The sequence below is a fragment of the Bombus huntii genome, chromosome 14 (assembly GCF_024542735.1).
Source record: "Bombus huntii isolate Logan2020A chromosome 14, iyBomHunt1.1, whole genome shotgun sequence".
Lineage (NCBI taxonomy): Eukaryota > Metazoa > Arthropoda > Insecta > Hymenoptera > Apidae > Bombus > Bombus huntii.
The window spans coordinates 3300653-3313598 of NC_066251.1; the positions used below are offsets into that span (position 1 = coordinate 3300653).

At 37.4% G+C, this 12946-nt stretch overlaps 1 protein-coding gene across 8 annotated transcripts in view; it reads left to right on the plus strand.

Annotated features, from left to right (window-relative positions):
* The first annotated feature begins 604 nt into the window (after positions 1-604).
* Positions 605-12946, plus strand: part of LOC126873093 (QRFP-like peptide receptor) — an 82469-nt gene continuing 70127 nt past the window's right edge. The window contains exon 1 of one of the 8 annotated variants that reach the window (XM_050633612.1): positions 605-856. The gene's annotated coding sequence lies outside the window, so the exon portion shown is untranslated. The remainder of the gene's footprint in view (positions 857-12946) is intronic. The other 7 variants (XM_050633611.1, XM_050633610.1, XM_050633619.1 and 4 more) reach the window with 7 other exon arrangements.

Consider the following 12946-nt stretch of genomic DNA (forward strand, 5'->3'; position numbering starts at 1 on the left):
CGGGTCGGGTAACTTCTCTATAACTCAGTCCACAACTGCCCTTATGTCCCCACTTCTCGGGTCAATCCTTGTTTTTAAGGAGAGTCATATAATCATTCCGTACCTCTGTCAGGTACGCGCCCCTCCCGTGACCGTGACTATGTCCAGTGACTCGTCATGTCACCCTAAACCCGAATTAGTCATTAAGCCAAGTTGGAACATTAAAAGTTATTTTCTTATTTTTATTGTTTAAATATAAAAATTTTGATTATAATATTGGGGGTTTTCCCATCTCCGACATATATAACACTACTAAAATTTTAAAATTATCGTTTCTTTAACTATTTATTTCATAAAATCTTATATCATGTAATAATCAGATACATTTAGTAAAACAGTCGATAATAAACGATTTCGAATTTTACCATTACAATAACAATTGGAATTTAGATGGTCGATCTCCCGATAATTTAAAGAATCATCGCAAAGACAATCGTTATTTTCGAATATTAATGTTCTTTATTTGTTCATTTCTCTTTTGTTAATTTCAGATCACACAAGGCGTGATTCGAGTGTTACGGAAAGCATCGGCTGTCTTCGTTCGGCGTTCGTAAGCTTTCGCTCTCGTTCGGGGTAAGTCGGGTTGGCGGGTAGTTTCGTGGTCGCACTCGCGTGGTTTCGTCCGGCTTTCAGTTTATAGACAGCGCTCTGTGAGGAAGCATCGCGACGTGAGTGTCATCGAATTTCGAACTTTCTTTCGTGATTATTGAACAGTGAGTGACAGGAATTTAATAAGTGATTTCAAGCCGTGGCAGCAGACAACGTTGTGCAGTATGTCAAAGCGTCGTTTAGTTATTTTCTCCGTCATTTTACCAAGGTACTGTCTAAAGTAAACGAACCATTTTTGATTATGTTAAATAATCGGATCATTTAATTTAAACATTAACTATTAAAGTTCATATCATAACTTGTTACTGATGATTAGATTGGGGTTAGGTTTTTTTACGCATATGTAGGAAATATGAAGGTGTAGAATTGCACAGATTGTACATAGAAAATATTCAACGTATAGTGCATTCTATAATACTTGATAAGTAAACAAATTTTCTAACGAGAATCTACTTCCTTTAATTATATCCTCAAAAATACGAATTGACAGAAAAACGTGTTTATTGATAATTTATTGATAATTTATTGGTAACCATTATTGGCTGTTTACCATGTAGTCTATATAATTTCGCAGTTTTTCAGCTTGAAAGATTTTTACATAGTATGATATCTGTTGATTGACTTTTATGGCGTGAAAGCTTTTCTCGACCAGTTTAACGTCAAGATGTCAAGATAAAGCTTTTAATAGCTGTAGGGGATGTTAACACGTGAAATTTGATATACGCTGTTACTTTCGATTTCTGAAAATTTTCGCCATATAACCGCCAAACCGATTATTTCGCGACTACGTGTTATTAGTATCAAGCTAGAACTTTGCTGCTTTAATTAATTAGTGGCTCGTACAATATTGGTAGCCCGAGACACTTTAAAAGTAATTTATAAAGTAAGTATATAATAATTATGTTCAGGATCATTAGATTTCTATCGAATTATCCCCAATTAGAAGTCGCGTGTGTTAAATTTAATTAATGAAATACCCTGAGTTTTTAACGTCAAACGTATGTTGTATTCTCTTTTTCGAAGATTTCGTTTTATTTTCACACCACTAAACGAGAGAAATTTCATGAAACCGCGTTAGCCATCTGGCGTTCTCAGAAGCTCGAGGTCGACGAGAAAAGATTTTTTTTTTCAAGGGTGTAATAATGCTCCAGGCACGGTTCGCGAATAAGAACTTTAGAAAAACAGGGCGGGTTTTGTGCGTATTTGACATTGGAGTTACGCTTGATGGATACACGCTTGTGTATATTATTGTACGAATGTAAATAAAATAGCGTGATAGAGTGGAGTCGAGTAAGTTGCAGATTAAGATGGAAAGAAATAAAACACGAAAACATTGAAACTCTGTACACTTGAGCGATCACCACAGTATAAATTATTATTACATTTCCTTTTCACTTTAAGATAATATCAAAAAGGGAGAGAAAATATGATACATATATTATTTTACTACTACTATATCATATTTCCTTTATGTTTTTTTGAAGTATTATTACTACAGTTTTATTTACTTCATAATCCTTGCGTCAGGATGACCCAGTTTTATAGCATAAAGCTATAATATATCTTAATCGCTTGTTATATGTCATATTGCATCATGTTCTATATTCATCTACTTACAGTTACAAAAGGATCTTCATACACCTTACAAAAATGTTATTTTTGTTTAAATGAAGCATATACTATCATGTATAATAACACATTTACTCCTTAACACGTAAAATAATAATAGAAGAGGCTTTAGTCTTCTTGCAGTGAAATTTAGTACAGTTTTATTCTAATAAAAATTGTATAGGATGTACGAAGATTCGTGTGACTGACTGTAATACGATTTCTATCCTATCATCGTCCAATTAATGCTATTTTGTATGTCGTAGATATCGATCTTTGAATAATTTGTCGTATCTTGTTATTTTAGTATTCTCCTCTTTTTTTTTATCTATAAATGCTTGTTTTCTATACCTGATATGAATATTTCCTTTGTTTACAACAATTCAGAGCTTAATTCTGCATAAACTATGTTTTTCGTTATCTCTTATCAGTCGTACGAGACATTAGAAAATTATAGCTGTCTGCAAGTTTGTGGGATATCGAAATTAATTCGTCAAATACTAAGAACTCGGTGCACGCTAGATTTGCATTCTGATTATATTTACAAATTGTTGTTTCTCTTTGGGAAACTCACGATTGTTGTTGGCTTCGGATGAAGCGTGATTGAAATTGTTTCGGAGTTTTGTTTTCTGTACGAACTTCGTAGCTTTGTTGTCTTTGCCAGCTAATCACGTGGAATACCGTAACCACAATGAGAGATTACCAGACGAACCAGATTCATTCGATAAAGTTCCATTGATTGATCGTACTTTCCCAATATTCATCGTGAAAACTGTCCCAATTCCAATCGAGTTTTAAAACTTATTCAATATCGATTAAAATTTTGATCACATTTATTAAATTGCTATTTTATCAAACCACTTTATATTCTATTTATATTAAATCGTGGAAATTTCGTTTCATTCTAATTATATTTGGAAATTATACCAGATTAATTAAATTAGCTGATGCATGGAAAAGAACGTCTGCGAAAGCTTTCATTTCCATGCTAAATTTTTCTATTCTATTGCTTAATCTTCGTGCTTAGTCCCCTCAAGAATAAAATATTTTTACTTTTAAACTTTCCGCTTTGCCTAATTAACTTTAAAGTTGCTCGAATGATCCGAGTCTCCGATACGTTGTACACAGGCGATGAGACATTTATTACACTAATTGACGGAAAAATTCTTCGCTACCTAGAATTCCAAGCAAGATAATAATGCTTAAGAAGTTGGTAATTTCTTGGTGATTCTTCAGATTTGTTTCACTTCAGTTAATTCCGACGGCGAAGACACGATGATCTTTGACTCGTGCGTATTTATTTTACGTTTATTATTTTCCCAATATCTAACAACTATCCGTCTTCACATAATATTCGTTGAAATATAAAATTCATGTCAACTTGTACAGACCCCAAAAAGATTAGCAGGAGAGAAAGAAGCAAGTTAAAAGATAAAAAATCCTTATCATAATCGTTTCTCAGCTTTATTGGCATAGAACGAAGTAAAATAGGGTGTGTATTTGATGCTCGTCGCCAATTATCCAACCTCCACTGGGCAATGGTTAACGCGGAAAGTAGATTAAGTTACTCGTAACGTAACAAATCAAGGACACACGACACAATCGTATAATTAATTCCCTGGTGGTCGTCGATGTGCATATCTCGATGGACATTCGATCTACGCGTTTTCGATAATACGCGCGTATCTCATCCCCTCCGATCCTTCCTCGTTCGATTGGGTCTTCCGCAGTACTGAGAATTCGTTTGTGTCTCCCCTCTACGGAAACGTAAACGCGGACAGTACAGAGAATATTGGGAAACGGCCGTGGTTACGTGGAATATGTGATAAATGGGAAAATAATGCATATCGCGAGCTAGGCGTAGCTTCTCTGCAGAGACGTAAATTATTCGCTAGCGTTTTACTCGTAGGACGGCAAATAAATTTCCACGCTTTACCACTCTCGTTTTTCATAAATCTCCGACGTGACTTTGAAATCGGTCTGCTTTATTGCGTGTGCACGGTGTTGATGATGCGCTGGCCTATAGGAATCACGTTATTCGGTAATCGATGCAAATATATCGCTCGAGAGCATCGCTTTATCGTCTGTAGCGTACGACGCTTCCCGTGACGAGTCAAGAGCAATTCCCTCGTCAATCGAGACATGGAAACGAGCTTTTATTTAACGAGTTGCGCGATTCTACTTGAAACTATTCGAAACAGTTAGACGATTGCGTTCGGGTAACAAAGTACTAGGCTTCTCTGAATGTTCTGTTTCATACCTGATTGAAGTGCACGAGAATCATTTATTGCGAAATATCTGCGAAATAACGGTGTTACGACGCCTAAAACATCTGCACGCCAGCCCGCGCGACCGGACAACAACCGACCTGCGTAACGGCACTTCGACCCTCAATAAACCTAAGGACCCACCATAACTTTCACTTCCCTGCATTGTTTCGCTATATGTCTTCAATCCGATTGTCTTGAAGAATTGCTAAAGCCTAAAAATATGCTCGAAACACAGTCGGTTTTAGAGGTGTCCTTGGGTTTATTAATCGCCTTTAAAACACGGAGAAAGTGGGTATGCACCCATTAGGAAAATCCGAATAGCCCTGTAATAAAACAGGCTAGGTTTTCTCACACACACAGTCATTTACGCACCACGATGGTAGAAGACTCCCTACTCATCCCTTCGAGCAGTAGTGCAGCATGACCAATCGACACCCGGTTCGTTACCCTCACTTTTCCTAACGAAAGTGGGACCAATGAATCCGCGTTCTTTAGGCACAGGGGCACACCCACACCGAACTTTTCTTCCGTATTAAAAAAAGAGCGACAAACAGTCTACCAACTAACGCCTAACGCGGCAGTCTACACATAGCGCGAGAGTCGCATACTTCACGCACATCTTTTGTCGGTTCTCGGTGTTGTCGAACATACATCTTCTCTCCTCAACATATCATAGTGCTAAGTCCATTGACACATTAATTTCCATTATAAGAGCCCTGCTCTAGCGTACATATCTATCGCATCTTCGTGCGACAAGTTGTTAAATATTTATTTCTCTACGTCAGTGTAACTAAGTGTTGGGAAATACATACTTTATAATTCTGTGAATCATAGTGTTATACAAACTCAATCACCCCTATTATCTCAACGGAAATCAGGGGATCGATCAAGTCGTGGTGTCGATTGTTATAATCGTAACGGGAATTTACGACCCCCGTTGACGTCTCTCCTCGCGAGTACGTCTCCCCGCGATTGGTCGAACAAACAAACGGAACGCAATATTCCTACGAATATTATTTCTAGTTGGTCATTAAACGTGGTAATGGAAGAGAAATATCCAGATAAAATTGTCAATTAAAAAGTGTCGTTTCTGTATAAAACGGTATACCAGACCAAAAAGCTGTAATTATGTAGTTGGATCGTTCTATTTCTTCGTTTCATTTTCGTGTTCATAAAACGTTTTTCAATATGCAGAGCATTTATACGCGCGATCAACGAGATAAGTAATTTATTGTACTTCTGCAACAAACAATTTGCGGTTATCGAAGGAATATCGAACGATGAGATGGATTATGAAAATGATTTTATAGCACGCCAATTGGAAATTTCGAAATTTTTCATTAAATTAGGAAAGATCATGCGTGTGTGAGTTAACGGAGAAAGGATGAATAAATCATCGTATTGAAACTTTGACCTCGATCAACAATACAAAAAGAAGTCGATAACAGAAAAACTGGAAATGTCATTAATTGTTGCTAAAGGTGTGGAATCGGTCTCATGAAAGATGCAGGAAACTTTTTGTAGATCGTTGAATCTCTCGAATACGTTTTTACCGCGATTACTATTGGCAAACTCGATAGGTATAAAGGTAGATCGCACGTGTCAGAGGCTCGTAAATAGAATCTCGCGTAAGTGTAGGTTGAACACGTGTGGTACCTGGTCCGGCAATCATAAATCAGAACACGTATTTTCCACCATTGTGCGATCGTCTTTTAGCTAAATATCAGAAGCAGGCCGAACTGGGAACTTTTTCCTGACTTTTACAATCCGGTAACCGAAATTCTCCGAGGGAACATTTTTCTTGATGAAGTATTTTCGAATTTCCGAATATCTCGTGTCCTCGACGATATTGTCAAACTTCAAAGATTTATATCGAAATAAATATCTCTTTCTTTGTAATTTATTTCTTCCACGTCGTTTCTCTAATTTATTCCGCGTTTTAGTTCGTCATTTATTTTCGGTTTGGAGATCCAGCGTTTCATTTGCAATTTATAGTAAGCAAATAATAGCATTTCGAGCAAATTATATATGTCGGAGATGAAAGGACACCGGAGCCTTCCCTCTGGAACTTCGGGAAAATCCGTAATTGTAATCAAAGCTTACAGTTCTAATTAAACAATTTGCCGTCATTCTGCCCAATTGTACTTGTTCGCGATTTGTGACAATAAACTTGGGTTCAAGGCGACCATCAGCCGCCGAACGTAGCCGCGGTCAACGGGACTGGCGCTTCATCTAACAAAGGTATGGAGCGATAGTATGACTCTCGTTAAAAGAAATACCCATAGAGGTACCTGACAGTAAAACATTCCAACGGTTCCTTCGGACAATGAATACCAGATGTTGAGGCACCTACACGGCACAGGTGCAGTTAGCCTGCTAATAACCTGCTATAAAACCTGGGGTTTTTGATAATTAACATTGTTCAAACGGACAGGCAGCCTTTGTCTCAAATTGACCAATTGACAACAACGTCAATTTCCCTTACTTTCGGAACGAGGGCTATACTCGACGAATCCGATGATCTCGTGTCCTTAGACACGGCTCATCATAGTTTTCCTCGGTGGCATCATCGGGACGAAAATCCATTCTTTCTTGCGATCTCATCGACGAAGAGAGTAGCGCCTCACGATCTGTGAGTATTGTGTCAGCAAGTATATCTATCCTCCCGTTGACCGTGGATTCGTTATCGAACCTAAGACCAACGTCACTAGTATCGCGAGTGCCGAACTACCGCGGTTGATCGTCGAATCGGTAGTATCCATACTCGTATTACCAGACCGTACCTTCGTTATAACCCAGCGATGGCCCATTCCAATGAAGATCTAGCAAACGCCCACAACACTATTCCTGACGCTTCTCCGACATATATGAATACTACAGATGAAGAATACGAAGAAGAAGCACCGTAAAATTCCGACAATAGACAAAAATGGATTTTGACAGATTTGCAACAAGATTTTCGAAATTCTCGTCATTTGTAAGTTTCTCATCTTGATGGAGCATGGAACGATCGCAAACTTTTGGCCTGTGCAATAGTTTCAATTCCAATAACGCTTTGATCTGTTTATACGAATCCAGTTCACCAAATACACTGTTCCTCTTGAACAAAACTGCTTCTGTAAACAAATTCACTACTAATCGAGCAAACAGAAGCGAAGAAATCCTATACCATTGATGTATTGATATACCATTCGTACGATACTGCAATGAAAATTGATTTGAAGAGGAACATTAAAAGAATATGCAGACGCAACGAGGGAGTTGAGAAGAACAACCTTCCAATTATTTCGAGCAGTGTATACGCTAGAGATTTTTTCTCTGAAGAATATTATGATTGACTTTATCACGGTTATTTCGCAAAGCACCGTTGCAAATTTACGTGCGTACGGTCTACGGCAAGACTTCGCCCTGCCATGTCCTATAAATACTGGTTTATTGCCAACACATGGCGTAGATGCATAAATTGTGCTTCGTTATGGAAGTTTCAGCCGATGTTGATCATGGAACGGTCAAACGGCCGGACAAATTAAGTTCATCTGAAAACTACTCTCGTACTTCGTTTTTCGAACCGCCTTTGAAGTTGCGCTACACGCGTTAACTCTTGCTATTCCGTGCTGTTTAATTAACCCTTTTCCATTAACGTTGATCACCTTCGTTCGCAATCGAATATCGCGCTCTTTGTAAATCAATTCGCCTACAAATCCGCGTTTCGCTCTTTATAATTAGATCGCGGATTTTTAAGCGTTTATGGGTCGTTTGAAGGTATCGAAATGCACAGAGCGCATATACAGGGTGGTTGGTAACTGGTGGTACAAGCGGAAAGGGGGTGATTCTACGCGAAAAAATAAGTCGAAAATATAGAATAAAAAATTAAAAAAAATTTTTTTTTTTAATTTTTCCATCGAGACAACGATCTACAGTGAGATCCGTTATAACGAGACGCGATAAAATGCACGCGTACCGAGCGAAAATTCAAAGTCGATTTTCGCGAAAACAAAGCCTCATACGAAAAATTTTTATTCCATATTTTCGAATTTCTTTCTTCGCGTAGAATCACCCCGTTTCCGCTTGTACCACCAGTTACCAACCACCCTGTATATCGTGCAAAATTATTTAAGACATTTAGAGTATATCGTTTATTACAATATTGAGTAAATGAGATAAATTTTTATTTAGAATCTATATATTTAGCGACGCCTGTAAAACTATAAAATTACATAAACATCAGCATTCTACTAATATCATATAATACATCAATATGTCAATATAACATCAAGCGGATACATCATGCATTGAACGCGTTTCTAGTCTAGGAGACTGCTATTGATCCTTTAAGTATATTTTCATAAATCCCATAAATTCCTCGCAATCGTCCTGCTATTTACAATCGTAAAACATATTTCTGCCGAGGTCGCATTTCTTTATTTGTATTCATAAAAACACGGATTTGCATAAATATCTGCAGACTAGTTATAGTGTATCACGAGGCCTGCGAACGAAGGAAAGTTGGTAACGCGGTTTTAATATGGTGCGGATTGCGCAACGCGATTCTCTTATCGGTAACGTAAGCAAATGCTGTTTAGAAATTGTTATAATAATTACGCAACTATCGTCAGACAACGCTCGATAGAAAGTTCGTACGAATTGTTCCATCCGACGGATCGAGCGTCATTAGCTTCTCTATATCTGTCGATCGATTCGTAATTTGTCACAGGCTGTCGGACACTGAGATCAAACCGATCGAAAAAGGCGTCATTACGCCAACAGGCTACTCTCGTCATCGAAAATTCGCTTCTAAGCCAAGAAATTCGCACTCGCTTGGCAAGAAGCCCGTCCACTATCGACACCGACGCGCATCTTCAGGACGAAGAAACCAGCCGTTTTCTCTTTTCATTTTGCATCTATCTTCTAGTGACAGACGGTGTCCGCTTGTGTGTAATATTAAGCGCATGTTCGCGTATTTTAGGTACTGGTGATCTGCTATGATTTGTAAGCAGTTTTTAGACAGTTTAATTTTTTTAGAATTGGGAAAATAAATGTTGGCAGTGGGCTGTACTTTTAGGAGCATTTCTGGAACATTTCATCGCCGGTCTAATTTAAGGTGTAATTGAAGTAAATATTAATAGTACGGGGTGTTAACATTTTTACTTTTAGTCAAATTTTAAGTAACTTAGTCTCGTAGAGAAAGAAAAAGAAGAGGCATCTGTGAGTGTAATTTACAGTATAATCTACTTGAAATTAGCAACACAAAATTTTTAATCTAGCGAAATTTTAATTGGCACACGCATGTAGAAAGTTGGAGAGTCTGATTTCACATTGATTTAGTAATGTTTTGATTAACGTAAATACGCAAAAGATGGAAAAGAGGCGAGATTGAATTAAAACGAACTGATTAACGAATCAATTTAACTTCTGTCAAAAGTAAACGCGTCGTCACGAGACGATTCCATCGTTAAAGTAGTCTCGCGACGTATTCTTAGCGTCTATCTCTGTTTCATTTACTACATCGAACTATTTATGCCATTCGCTATCTTAAATTCGAAACTCTGAATGAAACTGGCACGCGTTAAATGAAAGTCAATTAAGTTGAATTCGATTCGAAAATTGTTCGTTTTAGCGACGAGGAAGTTTCGGAGTTAAATCGAAATTCGTGTGAGTTTCACGTGGACCACGATGTGTCGATTAAGCGTTTAAGCGAGAAAATCGTGTAAAACTTCGCACCAACCGAATTGTTACAAAATTATCGCTAATGTCTTTTAAATGGCGTACCAATTTTCAATTAACGTGACCCACGCATATCGAACTACCACAATTATCCTTTCTATTTGATTTACTAATGTAAGACAATTGTTCATTGAAATTACAGTTTCTTTCGTATAATTACCCGTTATTTCCACCTATATTCTTTGGTAGTAATTATTTTACGATGTGATCAATCATCCATCGATTTTTTTCCATTTATTTACCTCTTATTAACGCGTAAAATTTTTTTTACAGAAGTCTCACGTATATAATTATTTGATAATTGCATGATCAAACTGATTGTTGTTTGATGTCTTGGAAAAATTGTAGAAATTTTTTTTCTTTTACCTTGAACGTAGATTAGTCGTTACACTCGATAGATGCTCAGCTGATGCTTCAAAAAATTCTCTGTTCGACGCGTTCCTCGCGTTTCTCAATTTTACTAAAATACCGAAACACGTTGAAAGCGAGGTAGTCCTAATTCGATGGCCAGAGTTTGTAGTTGCTATTATGCGAGCTGAATGCCTTTTCTTCACCAGGCTTTATCACCAGGCTAAAATTAGCGCGGTTAACGAGCTTCGTTTTTTGCAACCAGTTCATATAGAAAGGCTCGTCGAACGGAACGCCGGAAATTTGGCGCAAGCTCCGTCGCTCCGTCGCGTGTCATTTTCGTGATTGTTCGTGGCAGAGATTGAACCGTGTCTGACATAAGTCTACGTATATTTTCCCTCTGTTTTGCTCCAACTCGCTGTCACATCCTTTTCGTACAATTTATCGCTTCGAAGTTTCAGCTGTACGAGTTAGTACGCGAACCTAACTCGTGCAAAAGATGCCACATTCGTGGTAAATGGAAAGTGAGATGCGAGATGAATGCAGTTTGGTTAGTGCAGGAAATTATGGGCCATTAGTGAAACGACTTATACGAAAAAGGACAGACGGCTGCGATTGTTCTTGGAATCTATTGTTTTTTGAATTCGATTTTTCATTCAGATCTACATTCGGAGACGTTATTTTTAGGTGCCTTTTAGAATAAAAAATGATCGGATAATTATAGACTAAGGAATTCCGAATTTTATATGTCTGTTCATATTTCAAGAAAATGCAGCCTGACATTTATACAGTTGTCTTTATTATGTATTACTTAAACTGTTATATATTTCTCACAATATGCTATCCTGAACGCCTGCCACGAATTATGTTGGTCTATTTATCCGAAACAGGAAAATGAAAAATAATCTTGATCTTAATAATCTTAAAATAATAGCCAGAAGCAAAAATATCCATTTTTATCACAAATTTTATCGACTTCTTTGGATAATAAAAGAAAACTATTGCAGACGTCGAGCATTGATATAATTTTAATACGGCTGATAAATAGATATCCAGTTTGATATATAAATACAATTTGGAAGAGTTGAGAAACCATGGCAGTCGGTCCTTGTAACTCAGCCACTTCACCGAATTCACATGTAGGTGTTTAGAAACAAGTGCACAATTTTTCAGGAGAATCCAATTGGTAAAAGATATCAATTTATTGACTCCTCTAAGTAGAATACGACCTGTAGCTTTCAAACGTGTGCATTGTTAATTAAACTTTCTTTTGTCTGATGAAACCCTGAAATTCTACTGTATTCATTACATGTAAGTGCAGGTGCATTTCTCTGGGAATCAATGAAAGTTCAATTAGGAAGGTCGCCGTCCAACTCCATTATTCGAATCGAGACTAAAGAAAATCGCTTTCGTGTTCGATCGCAGCATGCACGCTATTTGATCGAATGCAATTACTATTCCTCAAGCACCATTTATTTTTCGGTTTCGGTTTCATATAGCGAAACCGATGACGAATTTGATGAAATTCCGATACGAGATAAAAATTCAGGATACGATGTCATCTAATCACTTGCATATTCTAGTTCGCGTAATTTGTCGAATTTCGCCAGAGAAACGATAGAGAAAATTGACTTCGAGATAGTTTGCGATCCAAAGAACGAAAGTTTGCGAAGGAAAATTTACTCCTCTGCCAGAGGTGACCTTTTTCTTTGCTTTCCACGGTGTTTTCGACGCACTAAACGCTGCCTCGTGTATCTAATGCACCGATAATCACACACGAGGATCGTTCGTGCGATAAACAAGCATCGTATAATCGAGCTTCGGAAATTCATTAACAGAGAGAATGCGGAACGCCCATTGCAATGCATATTCATTCTATCGTGTTGTTCATGGTGCACAAGAAAGCAAGTGTCGTGCAAACTTTTTCTTCTCACCGAGCATTTGAAACCTCAACGAAGTTATGTTTCAGCTTACACGAGGATATATTGAAAAATTAGACATTAATATTTCACTAAAATATTTCTTTAACGAGACGTTATTATTCTCGTGCAAAGCTTTGAAGCACCTTCTGCTTCTTAGATGAATCTTTTTCGCATGGTTTTCATATAAAATGATAATTGTCATTTATAACTATGATTAATTATAGTCTCAACCTAGCACGCTTTAAACTTTTGGAAGCGATTATATATGCATATAGGAATGATAACTGGACATAAATTTTTTAATCAAACGTATAACGACTACATTAGCGGAAAGAAATGCTCTAATTTCGCTATTTCGTCTTACGAGACCTTTTTGCAATAAGCCTTCTTCCAATAAGCCAATATTTTTATTAGCAAGTTTCTCGT